This window comes from Muntiacus reevesi, chromosome 14 (assembly GCF_963930625.1).
Source record: "Muntiacus reevesi chromosome 14, mMunRee1.1, whole genome shotgun sequence".
NCBI lineage: Eukaryota > Metazoa > Chordata > Mammalia > Artiodactyla > Cervidae > Muntiacus > Muntiacus reevesi.
In genome coordinates, this window is record NC_089262.1 from 18,095,807 (window position 1) to 18,110,639 (window position 14,833).

At 37.1% G+C, this 14,833-nt stretch overlaps 1 pseudogene; it reads left to right on the plus strand.

The window, feature by feature from the left end:
• The first annotated feature begins 13,875 nt into the window (after positions 1-13,875).
• On the plus strand, positions 13,876-14,236 carry LOC136146744 (ribosomal protein eL22-like; annotated as a pseudogene).
• The last annotated feature ends 597 nt before the right edge of the window (positions 14,237-14,833 follow it).

The following is a 14,833-nucleotide window of genomic DNA, read 5'->3' on the forward strand; positions in this document are numbered from 1 at the left end:
GAAATTTTGCCACTTGCAGCAACAAGGATGGGCTCGTAAGGCATTATGCTAAATGAAATAAATCAGACAAAGACAAATACTGTATGAGATCATTTACATGTGGAATCTAAAAAATATAACAGACTAGTGAGCATAACAAAAAAGAAGATTCACAGATATAGAGAACAAATTAGTGGGGAGAGGAAAAGGGGAGGGGGCAGTATATTGGCAGAGGATTAAGAGGTATGAACTATTAGACTGCATAAGCTGTAAAGATATATTGCATAATACAGGAATATAGACAGTGTCTCTTTGTGTTAATGGCTCAGTCAGGTCTGACTCTTTGCTACCCCATGGACTGTAGCCTGCCAGCTTCCTCTGTCCATAGAAATCTCAATATTTTCTAACTAAAAATGGAGCATAATGTGCTTGGTCACTCAGTCATGTCCAACTCTTTGTGACCCCATGGACTTTAGCCCATCAGCCTCCTCTGTCCATGGGAATTCTCCAGGCAAGAAGGCTGGAGTGGTTGCCATCCCCTCCTCCAGAGGATATTCCTGACCCAGGGATGGAGCCAGTGTCTCTTATACCTCCTGATTGCAGGCAGGTTCTTTACCATCTTAGCCAGCAGTGAAGCCCAAGAATACTGGTGTGGGTAGCCTATCCCTTCTCCAGGAGAACTTCCTGACCCAGGACTCGAACTGGGGTCTCCTGTATTGCAGGCAGATTCTTTGTCAGCTGAGCTACCAGAGAAGCCCCATAAATTGAGTATAACTTTAAATACTGTGAATCATTATATTGTACACTTGTAGCATATAATATTATACATCAACCATACATCAATAAAAGTTTTATATTGTTTAAAATAAGGAAACTTAAAAGCTGGTAAAATTCAACTTTGACATGAAAAGTAAGATTTGACAGCAAGATACCAGCTGTGAGAAACAAGCTCCATTGAGAAGAAAGGATTTTCCAGGTTTCTTTGTCACTTGTTGGGCTATCAACAGCCAAGCCTAGAGGTCTCAAGTCTGCATGTTTATGCATGAGAAACGCAGAGCTCTTGTTAGTCATCAACGCCCTACTGTTTTAAGCGATGAGGAAGTTCTGGAAGTGAGGAGGAGGAGAGAAAAAGAGGAAGAGAAGACAGTAAAGTCTTCAGAGCTCAGTGATTCTCCTCTAAGCCTTTGCCTTGGGAGAAGGCAGCCATGTCCCTCAAATGATGAAAGGTGCTCTGAGGGTTGATATGGTTCTGAAACCAATTTCCTGTTGGGAATTTGAAGGTAACAATATGAGGAGCAACAAAACTAACGATGGAGTATAACCAGACCAGTACTCTGTGGTTTCAGGTCTTTAACTGTGTCATCAGAGAAGGACTGACATGCCTTTTTCGGAAAGGCTGCTAAATGAGCCATAAGCTGATAGGCCGGATGGTCGTCAGAGCCAGACCTCTTGTTGTGCAGTCACTAAGCTGAAGCATGCCAGGCTCCTCTGTCCTCCACTATCTCCTGGAGCTGACTCACTGGGAAAGACTCTGACACTGGGAAAGATTGAAGTCAACAGGAAGTGTGAGGGGGCAGAGGATGAGATGGTTACATAGCATCACCAACTCAATGGACATGAATGTGAGCAAACTCTGGGAAATAGTGGAGGGAAGGCAAGTCTGGGGTGCTGCAGCCCATTGGGTCACAAAGAGTTAGACACAACTTCATGACTCAACAATGAACAACTTACAGAGATAATCAAGTTAAAATGAGGTAATTAGGTTGGGTCCTAATCCAACATGACTAGTGTATTCCTAAAAAGTGAAAATTTGGAAGTAGACTTGCAAACATGGGGAAATTCATGTGAAGAAGAAGGCAAGGATCATTACGATGTTTCTACATGCCAGAGACTCAGCTGAAAGTGATGTGAGAGGTATGGGACAGATTTCCTCACAGCCTCAGGAAGGACCAGCTCTGCCAACTTTTGATCTTGAATTTCTATCCTCCAGAACTGTGAGACAACACATTTCTGTTGTTTTAGCACCCCAGTTTGTGGATAACAGAAGCACTAGCAAATGAATATACTCCTCAAAAGAGGGAAAAAAAAGTCTCACTATATCTGAAAACCAGGCTGCTTATACAGGGCAAGTAGTAGGCATGGAAAAAGAAATAAGGGGTTTTGACTTATTTAAGGCTTTAAATATGCTGAACCTTAATGTTATTTAAATAAATACATAGTATAAAATTTCCTGATTTCAGACTTAATAAATCAAATGGGTAGGAGGAACTTAAAAACATGCTACATTGAAACAAAGTCTAAATAGATGTATAGGCTTCTCTGTCTGACTATAAATGAATCACAAATAATAATAATAATCAAATAATAAATATTTTTAAAATGAAATGAGTATGTTTATCTATACGCCAAAGTAGAGGTGCGAAACAGACAACATACAATTGAACTTATCAGTTTTCATATAGGCAACACTTAAGCCATTTTTGAGTAGAAAAAAAGTGATTTTTTTCCCTTTGTCTCTTTAAAAAAAAATCCAGTTATCTTCATAACTGAAAACTAAATTTTTCACTCATGGTGACTTTGTTCTGAACATATCTATCCTTAATTGAATCTTATACTCTTTGTACCTCATCCACCCACCTTCAGTCCCATTACTATAAGAAATTTCTTCATCCACCATATACAATAAATTTTCACATTTTTTAAATAGAAAAAAAAGAAGGGAAGAAAGAAAGAAGGAAGAGATGAATGAGAAAGAAAGAAGAAAGAGAAAGAAATGAGGCCTAATCTTTAAGAGTTTTATGAAAATTAACCATTGCTCTTTCTTTATAAAGCTAAGTAACCCAGATTTTTTTTTAATCTTTTTACATATCCTACAAATTTTTAATTGTTGCACATTGTACTCCCTTCTCTTTGACTTCTAAAACTATAATAGTAAAATTTGATCTGTAAATTATTTAGCAGAGTATTGATGGCTAACTTCTGAGTCCTTTGCATCAGTTTACTGTAGATATATATTAATTTTTTGTGTGTGACTTTTAGTTTTAAGATTTGTGCTTTGTTATGATTGTGGCTTAACTTGGACACAGAACTTCCTGATAATTACAGCATTTTCACTGTATGCTTTTCAGTTGGGGGCAAAAGTGCTTAAAACATACTATCAAAAGTCATGGATCAAGACAATAATCTTCAAATAACAGCCACTTGGAGATATTATTAAATGCTGACAGAAATATACCAGAGAGAAATTGTTTCTTGTTCATTCATTTCATTGGCAGAATTCAGTTCCCTAAGGTTGTAGGACTAAGGTTATGAGTCACGTGCTTCCTGCCACCTGAGAATAGTTTTCAGCTTTTGGAAACCACCTTCATTCCTGGACTCTTGCATGAACTCCTGATTTCATCCTCAAAGCCAACAAGGACAAGTGAAAACAACACAAGCTTCCTATCTCTCCTGCTTTTTCCCTCTCCTGCCACATTTCTTTGACTGATTGTTCTGCCCTCTGCTTCCATTTTTTATGAACAAGGAGATTACATCTGGTGCAACTAGATAATCCATGATAACCTCTCTATTTTAAGGTTGGATTAATGTCATTTTCTTAATTAACTAATTGTTTGTATATTTCATTATATAATAATTAAATGTCCATTAAAAATCCTCTCAATGAATGTATTATCTTTGTCTGTTCAGAGGCTCAGTTGTGTCTGACTGTGACACTGTCCATGGGATTTTTCAGGCAAGAATACCATAAAGTGTTGCCATTTCCTCCTCCAGAGATTCTTCCCAGCCCAGAGACTGAACCTGTCTCCTGCACTGCAGTCAGATTTTTCTCCAGGAGGGAGAGATTCTGCCTACCACACAAAGTCCTACTGAGGAGTCTTCCCAATGCCCCACGTAACCAAGGTCTCTCTTCTGAACTATGGGGATTATAAACTTTTCCCAGCTCTGGGGAATATTTTGTCTACTTATTTCTAATGATTCTTTCTTTAATCTTCAGTCATTTCCTCTCAGAACAAAGTATATATTTTTGGAGGTGTTTGTGTAACGTCTCCCTCCAGAGGCTGCTCCATCACTTTTAGCCATGCTTACCTCTCCAAGTTCCAGCCTCTGTCTCCTCAGCTCAGTAGGATGATTGGGGTGTATTTTGCTTTCAACTCCTTATGCTGTATTCTGGAAAACACCTCACCTCATTATTTCCCTTTTCTCAGGGACCACAGTTCTGTGGTGCTTATTGGGCAATGTCTAAGATAATTTCATATATTTTGTCTACTCTTCTAGTTTTAATTTTTTACCACACAGGACAAATTTTTATAACAGTTAATATTTATGAGCAGAAATGTATATTCTTCAAGATATGCTGATTAAAGAATTTCTTTCCCACAGCAATTTTATACTACATTTTAATAATCTAAAAACCCAGTGGACAAACTGGGGAATGTAATTTCTATTAGTCTGACTTTTTTAATTGATTACAAAATCTAAAGAATCAGGGAGCAGTTTGGGTTTAGAGGGGAAAAGATGCTTAGGCAAAAATAGCTTCCAGTTTGAATGCCATTCTGCTATTTTCATAAAAATAAGTGATGAGAATGTTAATGCTGAGTATGTTAAAGATCTGCAATATTAGTGAGAAAAAATAAAAGCACCTCACAGTTTTGAATAAAGGAAATATTTGCTCAAAAAATGGATTTTCACATTGATGTTTAGGTTTTAAAACATGTCATTTGGAAAGTCCTTTGTAACTGAAGCACTTTCAAGGAAAAAAAAATATATAGTGAGTTTGATGTTACCTACTACCTAATTCCTAGCACTCAGTTTTCTCCTACAGCGAAACATTTTCCTTAATAAGATGATTTTTGTAATGCATGCTATTTCAGAAGAATCATTATCCTTTCATAGATTAAAAGGGTATAGCTCAAAGAAAACAAACTTATCCTGTATCAAAATGGGTACAGGTAATTTTGTAGGTGGTTTCTGGATTGACATATATCATAACCTTGAAGAAGGACACATATATTAGCACTAATTTGTGCTTTTCTAAACACTGAACCATGGAGGGATTATAAAAGGTATTATGCAATATAAGAGGAATAATCACTAATTTATTATATAGAAGTGATTTTTGTCTGTATCTGTACCATTCACAAAGAGAGACTTCCTCACTCCTACCAATGTTTTTCAACCCTCCTTGTATCTTGGAACCACCTGCAAACCTTAAAGAATTACCTATACTTTCCACAGGATACTAATATATATCCAAGGTCTTAAACTACTACTTTACTGGAAGAGAATTAGAGTTAAGCAAATAGGCAAGGAAATTAGCATGTAAAATCTGAAAAATCTGTATAAGTCTGATTTATCCATATATAGCTGAGGCCCCTTCATAAATCCTGTTGCTTTGTTTAAAGAATCAATTGTTTTTTTTTTTTTTTTTTTTTTTGGCAGATACCATGAATTCTATCTAAACTTATTTTTTCCAATAATTTTATAATTCAAAAATAATATAAATGTGAATTCCTTTGAATGGCCATCTGTTTCTTATATGTGACTTCCTTTTCATTAAAAGACACAATAAAGTTTAAACAGCTTTTAGAATGTTACACTGTTCCTGGATTTACCATTACCAACTTTTCTTAAATATCAATTTCAATGAGAACTAAAAAGGAGAAATAAATCTAACCACCAGGAAAAAAAAAAAAGAGGTTATATTTTTAAGTCCAAAATATTTGGCAAATTACTCATTTTCTTCTACATCACTACAAAAAGAGCTAAAACTGTTGGCAGTGGAATCATTCTCAGAAAGAACCCCATACTGCCAATTCTCTGCTTTCCTTTATATTTCACTGTTGCCAGCAAAATCCTTCTATCCACTAACTCAATAGTTAATGAACATATTGCTTATTTCCCCAGAGAGTTCAGAATTCAGTGAATAACAATGAGGTGAGAGCTAAAAGAAAACAGCAAGAAAAGTGTTTTGGCAAGAATAAACCTTCCTAATGTTTCTGGGAGGATGGACATGATTGGCACCTGGGAATTAATACCGGTGCCGCAAAGGACTTATCTGCAGACAGGAAATGGTCATAAACAGAGTTCCAAGAGGAGCTTGGTAGAACTCAGCTAGCCTAGGGCTCGATAAGTTGCTATTGTGTGTACAATGCTTCAGAGAAGACTTTCTATTGAGAGGAAGTTGATAGGGCAGAACATCCAAAGTTTCAAGAGAGACACTTGGGTTGTTAGAATTTAACTGTTCAGGAAACTCTAATGGCTCCACTTTCATTTGACTTCAAACGAATGTAGTATTTTTGACTGTTAGGGCTAGAGAAGGTATTGGTGTGGAGGGGCACAATGATGGAAAAGCTTTCTTCTGCATAAAAACAGCCAGGTGGAGCTTTGGGTGTGCTAAATCTTCAAGTAACTGCCTCTGATTGTTAAAACCTGTTAACCCTTGTTTTCTCAACGGCGCCACTCCACATGGCAGGGTGGGCTTGCTAACACCCTCTTGTCCTTGGTCACAGGTCTCTCTCAGAACATGATGTCCACCAGCATTTAGCCCATCTCATGTATTTCTCTTTCTCTTACATAATCTTATAATAGATATAGTATTGACAATTTTTATTTATAATTTTGCTCAGTTCAATTCAGTTGCTCAGTCGCATCCGACTCTGTGACCCCATGGACTGCAGCACACCAGGTCTCCCTGTCCATCACCAACTCCCGGAGTTTACTGAAACTCATGTCCATTGAGATGGTGATGTCATCCAACCATCTGATCCTCTGTTGTCCCCTTCTCCTCCTGCCATCAATATTTCCCAGCATCAGGTTCTTTTCAAATGAGTCAGTTCTTCGCATCAGGTGGCCAAATATTGGAGTTTCAGCTTTTGTATCAGTCCTTCCTGTGATTATTCTGTATGATAACCTTTAGGATGGACTGGTTGGATCTCCTTGCAGTCCAAGGGACTCTCAAGAGTCTTCTCCAACACCACAGCTCAAAAGCATCAATTCTTTGCCACTCAGCTTTCTTTATAGTACAAGACTCATATTCGCACATGATTACTGGAAAAACCATTGTTTTGACTAGATAGATCTTTGTTGGCAATGTAAAGTCTCTGCTGTCTAGGTTGGTCATAACTTTTCTTCAAAGAAGCAAGAGTCTTAATTTAATGGCCGCAGTCACCATCTGTAGTGATTTTGGAGCCCAAGAAAATAAATTCAGCTACTGTTTCCATTGTTTCCACATCCATTTGCCAAGAAGTGATGGGACAGATGCCATGGTCTTAGTTTTCTGAATGTTGAGCTTTAAGTCAACTTTTTCACTCTCTTCTTTCACTTTCATCAAGAGGCTCTTTAGTGGTTCTTCTTTTTCTGCCATAAGGGTGGTGTCATCTGAATATCTGAGATTATTGATATGTCTCCTAGCAATCTTGATTCCAGCTTGTGCTTCCTCCAGCCCAGTGTTTCTCATGATGTACTCTGCATACAAGTTAAATAAGCAGGGTGACAGTATACAGCCTTGAGGTTCTCCTTTCCCAATTTGGAACCAGTCTGTTGCTCCATGTCCAGTTCTAAAGGTTGCTTCCTGATCTGCATACAGATTTCTCAAGAGGCAGGTCAGGTGGTCTGATATTCTCATCTCCTGAAGAATTTTCCAGAGTTTGTTGTAGTCCACACATTCAAAGGATTTGGCATAGTCATTAAAGCAGACATAGATATTTTTCTGGAACTCTTGCTTTTTCGATGACCCAGCAGATGTTGGCAATTTGATTTGTGGTTCCTCTGCCTTTTCTAAATACAGCTTGACCACCTGGAAGTTTGTGGTTCCCATACTGTTGAAGTCTTCCTAGGAGAAATTTGAGCATTACTTTGCTAGCACGCTAGATGCGATTGTGTGGTAGAGTTTGAGCATTCTTTGGCATTTCCTTCCTTTGGGATTGAAATGAAAACTGACCTTTTTCAGCCCTGTGGCCACTGTTGAGTTTTCCAGATTTGCTGGCATATTGAGTGTAGCACCTTCACAGCATCAACTTTTAGGATTTGCAATAGCTCAACTGGAATTCCATCACCTCCGCTAGCTTTGTTCATAGAGATGCTTCCTAAGGACCACTTAACTTCACATTCCAGGATGTCTGGCTCTAGGTGAGTGATCACACACCATCATGGTTATCTGGGTCATGAAGATCTTTTTTGTATAGTTCTTCTGTGTATTCATGCCACCTCTTCTTAATATCTTCTGCTTCTGTTAGATCCATACCATTTCTGTCATTTACTGTGCCCATCTTTGCATGAAATATTCCCTTGGTATCTCTAATTTTCTTGAAGAGATCTCTAGTCTTTCCCATTCTGTTGTTTTCCTCTATTTCTTTTCATTGGTGACTGAGGAAGGCTTTCTTATCTCTCCTTGCTACTGTTGGGAACTCTGCATTCAGATGGGAATATCTTTCCTTTTCTCCTTTGCTTTTCATTTCTCTTCTTTTCACAGCTATTTGTAAGGCCGCCTCAGACAGCCATTTTGCCTTTTTGCATTTCTTTTTCTTGGGGATGGTCTTCATCCCTGCCTCCTATACAATGTCACAAACCTCCCTTTATAGTTCTTCAGGCTCTCTGTCAATCAGCTCTAAAACCTTAAATCTATTTCTCACTTCCACTGTATGATCATAAGGGATTTGATTTAGGTCATACCTGAGTTTTTCCCTACTTTCTTCAATTTAAGTCTGAATTTGGCAATAAGGAGTTCAATGATCTGAGCCACAGGAAGCTTTCAGTCTTGTTTTTGCTGACTGTATAGACTTTCTCCATCTTTGGCTACAAAGATAATCAACCTGATTTCGGTGTTGAGCATCTGGTGATGTCCATGTGTGGAAACTTCTCTTATGTTGTTGGAAGAGGGTGTTTGGTATGACCAGTGCGTTCTCTTGGCAAAATTCTATTAGCCTTTGTCCTGGTTTATTCTGTACTCCAAGGTCAAATCTGCCTGTTACTCCAGGTATTTCTTGACTCCCTACTTTTGCACTGTAGCACCCTATAATGAAAAGGACATCTTTTGGGGGTGTTTGTTCTAGAAGGTCTTGTAGGTCTTCATAGAACTGTTCAACCCTAGCTCCTTCAGCATCACTGGTCGGGGCATAATTTTGCTCAAAAGTGCCTAATTTCTTCACCATGTTTTTAATGTTATAGCTGCAAATTTTTAGAAGAGAACACGATGATGTGATGTATCATTTTCATCTCACCACCTAACATAATGCATTAGAACACTGAGTTTCTTTCAGATCATTTAGCTCATGACTCACCCACTAGCCTACAGATATAGCACACTTGACCTGTGCACACCACCACCCCCACGGCTTTAACACTCCATTTTCCCCCACAGATCAGGCACGCACTGTCTCACTCAAGGCTGTGAATGCTACAGGTATAACCAACTACTGAATCTCTAATGAATGTCTAATAAATTAAAACTTATTTTGGGAACAAATGAATGGTGGAGAAAAAGGAAGAAGTTGCATGAAATTTACCATACTTGAAATTTGGTCAATTTACCCATATCCTGAAATTTACTCTTCTTCTTGGTCAGAGAAGAGTGGGTAATTAAACATGGAGTAAAATTAAACAGTCTGCCCATTCTAATAACAATTATATTTCTCTCCAACAGAAGTTTAAAATAGAACTGAAAGAATACTCTTTACCTCACTTAATCACTAAAGAATTTCACAGTTCAGTCACTCAGTCGTATCCGACTCTTTGCGACCCCATGAATCACAGCACTCAGGCCTCCCTGTCCGTCACCAACTCCCGGAGTTTACTCAGACTCATGCCCATCGAGTCAGTGATGCCATCCAGTCATCTCATCCTCTGTCATCCCCTTCTCCACCTGCCCCCAATCCCTCCCAGCATCAGCGTCTTTTCCAATGAGTCAACTCTTCGCATGAGGTGGCCAATGTAGTGGATTTTCAGTTTCCACATAAGTCCTTCCAATGAACACCCAGGACTGATCTCTTTTAGGATGGACTAGTTGGATCTCCTTACAGTCCAAAGGATTCTCGAGTCTTCTACAACACCACAGTTCAAAGGCATCAGTTCTTCAGTGCTCAGCTTTCTTCGGAGTCCAACTCTCACATCCATACATGACCACTGGAAAAACCATAGCCTTGACTAGACGGACCCCCTTATGGCAGAAAGAATTTCACAAGACTCTAGTAATTGTCTAGTACCCAATTCATTATCATATGTTAAAGTTTTCTTTAACATACCTAACATTTTGAATGCCTTTTTTAAGCTATATTTTTATGATTTGTTTAGGAGTGTTTCTAAAGGCGTGTGTGTGTAGGTATTTATGCATACACACATATTCTACTGGGAAGCTAATACTAAATATTTAACTAAAATTGTAATAATATCCATAGATAAATATGTAATCAAGCCCTTAAAGCAAATATGAACACTGAAAAGTGTTCCATTATACAGTCAATGTTTGCTTTCTATCTTTTTAATCAGCTCATAGTAGCTCCATTCTGAGATCAGGTAGTAGTATGAAAAGATTTTTCCCATGATTCACCCTATCCTAGGTTGAACTGCATACTCTATGGAATGATCCTTTGGACTATATTTATAAAAGGTCATAATATTTAGAAACAATTTGAATAGCTTAGAAATTTTACAGGAAGTCAACTCCAAGTATTCAGATTCTGAAACTTCTCAGTGTGATTTTTCACTTAAGCTATGAGCATTATTTCCCCCTTAGGATAAGAAGTAATGATTCCCATGCATCATTCAATCATCCTAAGTCTTAGTGTCCATTTCTCTTTATTAATAGGCAATTGGGAATAAACTAAGAGAGAGTTAAATAATATTTATATTATTTACTTTCAAAAATGTTTAATTTATATTCAGTTTAACAGACATGTATATAATAATGGAACTGAGATACTATTTTCATAAATATGTTATTCATTCTCATAACAATGTTAACACCCCTTCAAAAACTGACTCTTTTAATTTTGGAAGGGACTGAAATCTATTAGTTACTTAATTTTGAAATTATTAAATGTTACATATAGTGAAACTAATACTATTCTATATGGATTAACAGTACTTTGACACATTTTAAAATACTTGACATATGTGTTCCTATAAATTATTATTTTATAAAACACACTATAAAGGGGAACTGAAAGAAACAGAAAACTCACTGATGCAACAGGGATGGTTAAGCACTTTGGGGGTGAAAGATACTAGAGCTGTAAGTCATGAAGAATCAAATGCCTTACAATTTGAGTATTAAGCATCCAGAATTAAACTAGCACCAGAGCCAACAGGTAAAATGAAACCAATGCCACATACCCTTTTCAATGTATGGGAAAACTTCTGAGGAAAAAAGCCAAATTTTAGCAATAAAAGCATTTGAGAAAATTTGCTCAGAGTTCCTAGTTTTGTGAAATACTATTTACTCTTCTGTGGCATCAAAATCTGGCAACATTTGACTATAGCAACTTAAAGGTGTGCTACCCTAAATCCATATTCCATACCTAGGAGAAATATGAAATATTTAGTGAAAATCCATTTGGGGAATTTGCAAAGGTTTAGGAACAGGCTTATTTTAAATTATGTCCCAATGTAGCACAGAAATTAACCTTCTCTTTGCATTTTAGAGAATTTAATTTGAGGGCCATTCTATTTTGTAATAGGAAAAGCACCTACTCTTTTGAATGATAAACTCAAAGTTATGGCTTGACCTGCCAACAGAGAGAAGTGCAGAGATACTTACAGACTTAAGTTACCATTTTCCTAAAATATAGAATAAGTGGGAATGTGAGAAATTGGCGGAAATTCAAAATCTGCAATTCACAAAATAGAATGATCGAGAATGAGACGAGGTGTGGGGGTGAGAGCTTGTTTCAAAACTTTTACTCCTGAGTAAATTAGATAGCCAATGGTATTTGGTGCATGGCTCAGGAAACTCAAACAGGGACTCTGTACCAACCTAGAGGAGTGGGATGGGGTGGGAGATGGGAGGCAGCTTCAAAAGGGAGGGGGATATATGTATACCTATGGGTGATTCATGTTGAGGTTGACAGAAAACAGCAAAATGCTGTAAAGAAATTATTTTTCAATTAAAAAAAAACTACTCCTGATTGAATTGATCAAATCCACTTGTCTAGTATATTCATCCTGTGAATACACTAGACAACTGAATGCTGTAAAGGAAATGGTTCTTTCCTTAATTTTAATCTATTATACTTCACAATAGACCCTACCACATAACTTAATATATCCGTGTTAATACGGTAATTATATAATCCCAATGGTTTTTTGCTGTGAGTATACATGCCAGAATGAGAGAATATCAAGCTACTAAGTAGCTTGACCTTTTGGTCTTGTCTGGCTTTGTGGCTGAAAGCATATGTGGCTCTAGCTGCATCTCATGCAGAATAATGACAGAATAATCACTGGGGCATGAAACCACAACCTGTAGGGAGTTAATCATGACCATTAATCTCTGCCGCATTCCTCTAGTCTTTGAGGCTAGGAGCAGTGACAGCAAGAGATTTCATTTTGTTTACTGAATATAAATGAATCCCAAATCAGCTTCTTGGTAGAAGTGAAGAAGAAAACAATATTACAGGTTAACTAATTTGAAATTGCATATTGTGTGAAATTGCATATTGAGACTCACTTCTATTGGGCTATATTTGATCTTTTTACTGCAGTCGTCCCATCTGAGAGCTCAGAGGATATGTATCTATACTGCTAAGTTCTTATCATCAAAGTTCTCAGGCACAGATATCTGAGAGTAGTTTATGGAAAGTAAACTTCCCTGATATGCTCACTTGAAATAAGTTATAGTCATGAAACTAAGAAAAAAAATTTAGTTTTTCTTTTTACTTTTTACATTGCCTTTCTAGTATAATCTTAACCATGAGATTACTGCATATACTTATACAGAATTAATGTCAGCTTGCTGCTTCTAAAATTCCATTGATAATATCTCTTGCAAACAATCCAGAGGAGCTTTGCAGACTGAAAACAGGAATCATAAGACATTATAGCAATGTGTTTTTTAATAATAAAACAATGGGAAATATTTTCTGATATTTGAAATCAATGGGAAGTTGGTGGAAAGGGCTGTTCAGTATTTGGGAAAGAGCTAGAAGTACATTAAAAAGAAAAATTTAGCAAAGATTTTGACCATGTTGGTGTCTGAATTAAAGTTTTGTGTTAGGTACAATAGTTTTATAAAAACATGTAATATGCATTACTCACTGCCACCATCATTCACACACACACACACACACACACACACACACCCTCAGAGGGAAATAATGAACACAATAAAGAAGTTTGTTGTAGAAAGAAGAACTGGATTTTGCTTAAAAATTTCCTGATTGGAGACTTGACTCTGTCCCTCATAACTCACGTAAACTAAGATAAGTAACTTAACCCACTGAAGGCTCAGTTTCCTCACCTCAAATGTAAAAGAACTGAACAAGCTATTTTAATGGATAAGCTGTCAAAATGTTTATTCATTTAATATAATTAATTGCCTAAATATTTAATGCCTGAATTTTAATTTCTGAATTAGCTATATTAATGATTATTTATATCCTTACCTAGTATAAGCAAATCCATTTGATTTCACTAAAGCTTTAGTATTATCCCATGTTGTTTTGAATATATCAGGTGATAGACATATCACAGATGCTAATAATACTTCAATTGTAACCTGAGAAAGGAAGTAGACATGTGTCTTCTCAAAGTACACACATTTAATGCTCATTGTACCTACTGCTTTTCCTAACTTGCAATTAAGTTGATGAAACATACTCATCAAATTCCAGGTAGCACTAAATTACAAGAAAAAGTCAACTTTAAAAAAAAACAAAGGGTCTGATCACATGGCAAGCCTTCAAGATGGCGCAGAAGAAAGACAAGAAGCCTAAGAAGTCAACCTGGAATTTTAATTTGGAGCTTACTCATCCAGTAGATGGAATTTTTGATTCTGGAAATGTTGAACAGTTTCTGCGGGAGATTAAAGTTTGGAAAGACTGGAAATCTTGGGAATGTCATTCACATTGAACACTTCAAGAATAAAATCATAGTCGTTTCTGAGAAACAATTCTCTAAAAGCTATTTGAAGTACCTTACCAAGAAATACCTTAAAAAGAACAATCTTTGTGATTGGCTTCGTGTGATTGCATCTGACAAGAAGACTTATGAGCTTCGTTAATTCCAGATTAGTCAAGATGAAGATGAATCTGAGTCTGAGGACTAGATGATGCCATCCTTTATAGGGCTCTGCTTGCTAATAAAACAAATTAAGCATACTAAAGAAAGAAACATCTTGAAATGGACCTTCAGCTTATCAGTGAATAAAAAACATTACTCTGTATGTTAAACATTCATCTCTTATATTTAAGTGTATGCTGTCTATATGGTACTGGCCTTCCTTTAATACTGTCTTATACATTTATTGGAGTATAGTTGATTTACAATGTTGTGTTAGTTTCAGGTGTATAGCAGAGTGAATGAGTTATACATATATCCACTTGTTCTTTTGCCATATAGACCATTACACAGTGTTGAGTAGAGTTCCCTGTGCTATACAGCAGGTTTTAGTTACACATTTTAAGTACGCTAAATTGCTTCAGTCCTGTCCAGCTCTTTGCAAACCCATGGACTGTAGCTTGCCAGGCTCCTCTGTCCATGGGATTCTTCAGGCAAGAGTACTGGAGTGGGTTGCCACTTCCTACTCTACCTGTCTTTGTACAGTAGTGTGCATATGCCAGTGTCCACCCCCAATGCACCCCTCTCCCCGGTATCCCCTGGTAACCATAAGTTTCCTACATCCATTTTCTGTTTTGCAAAGAAG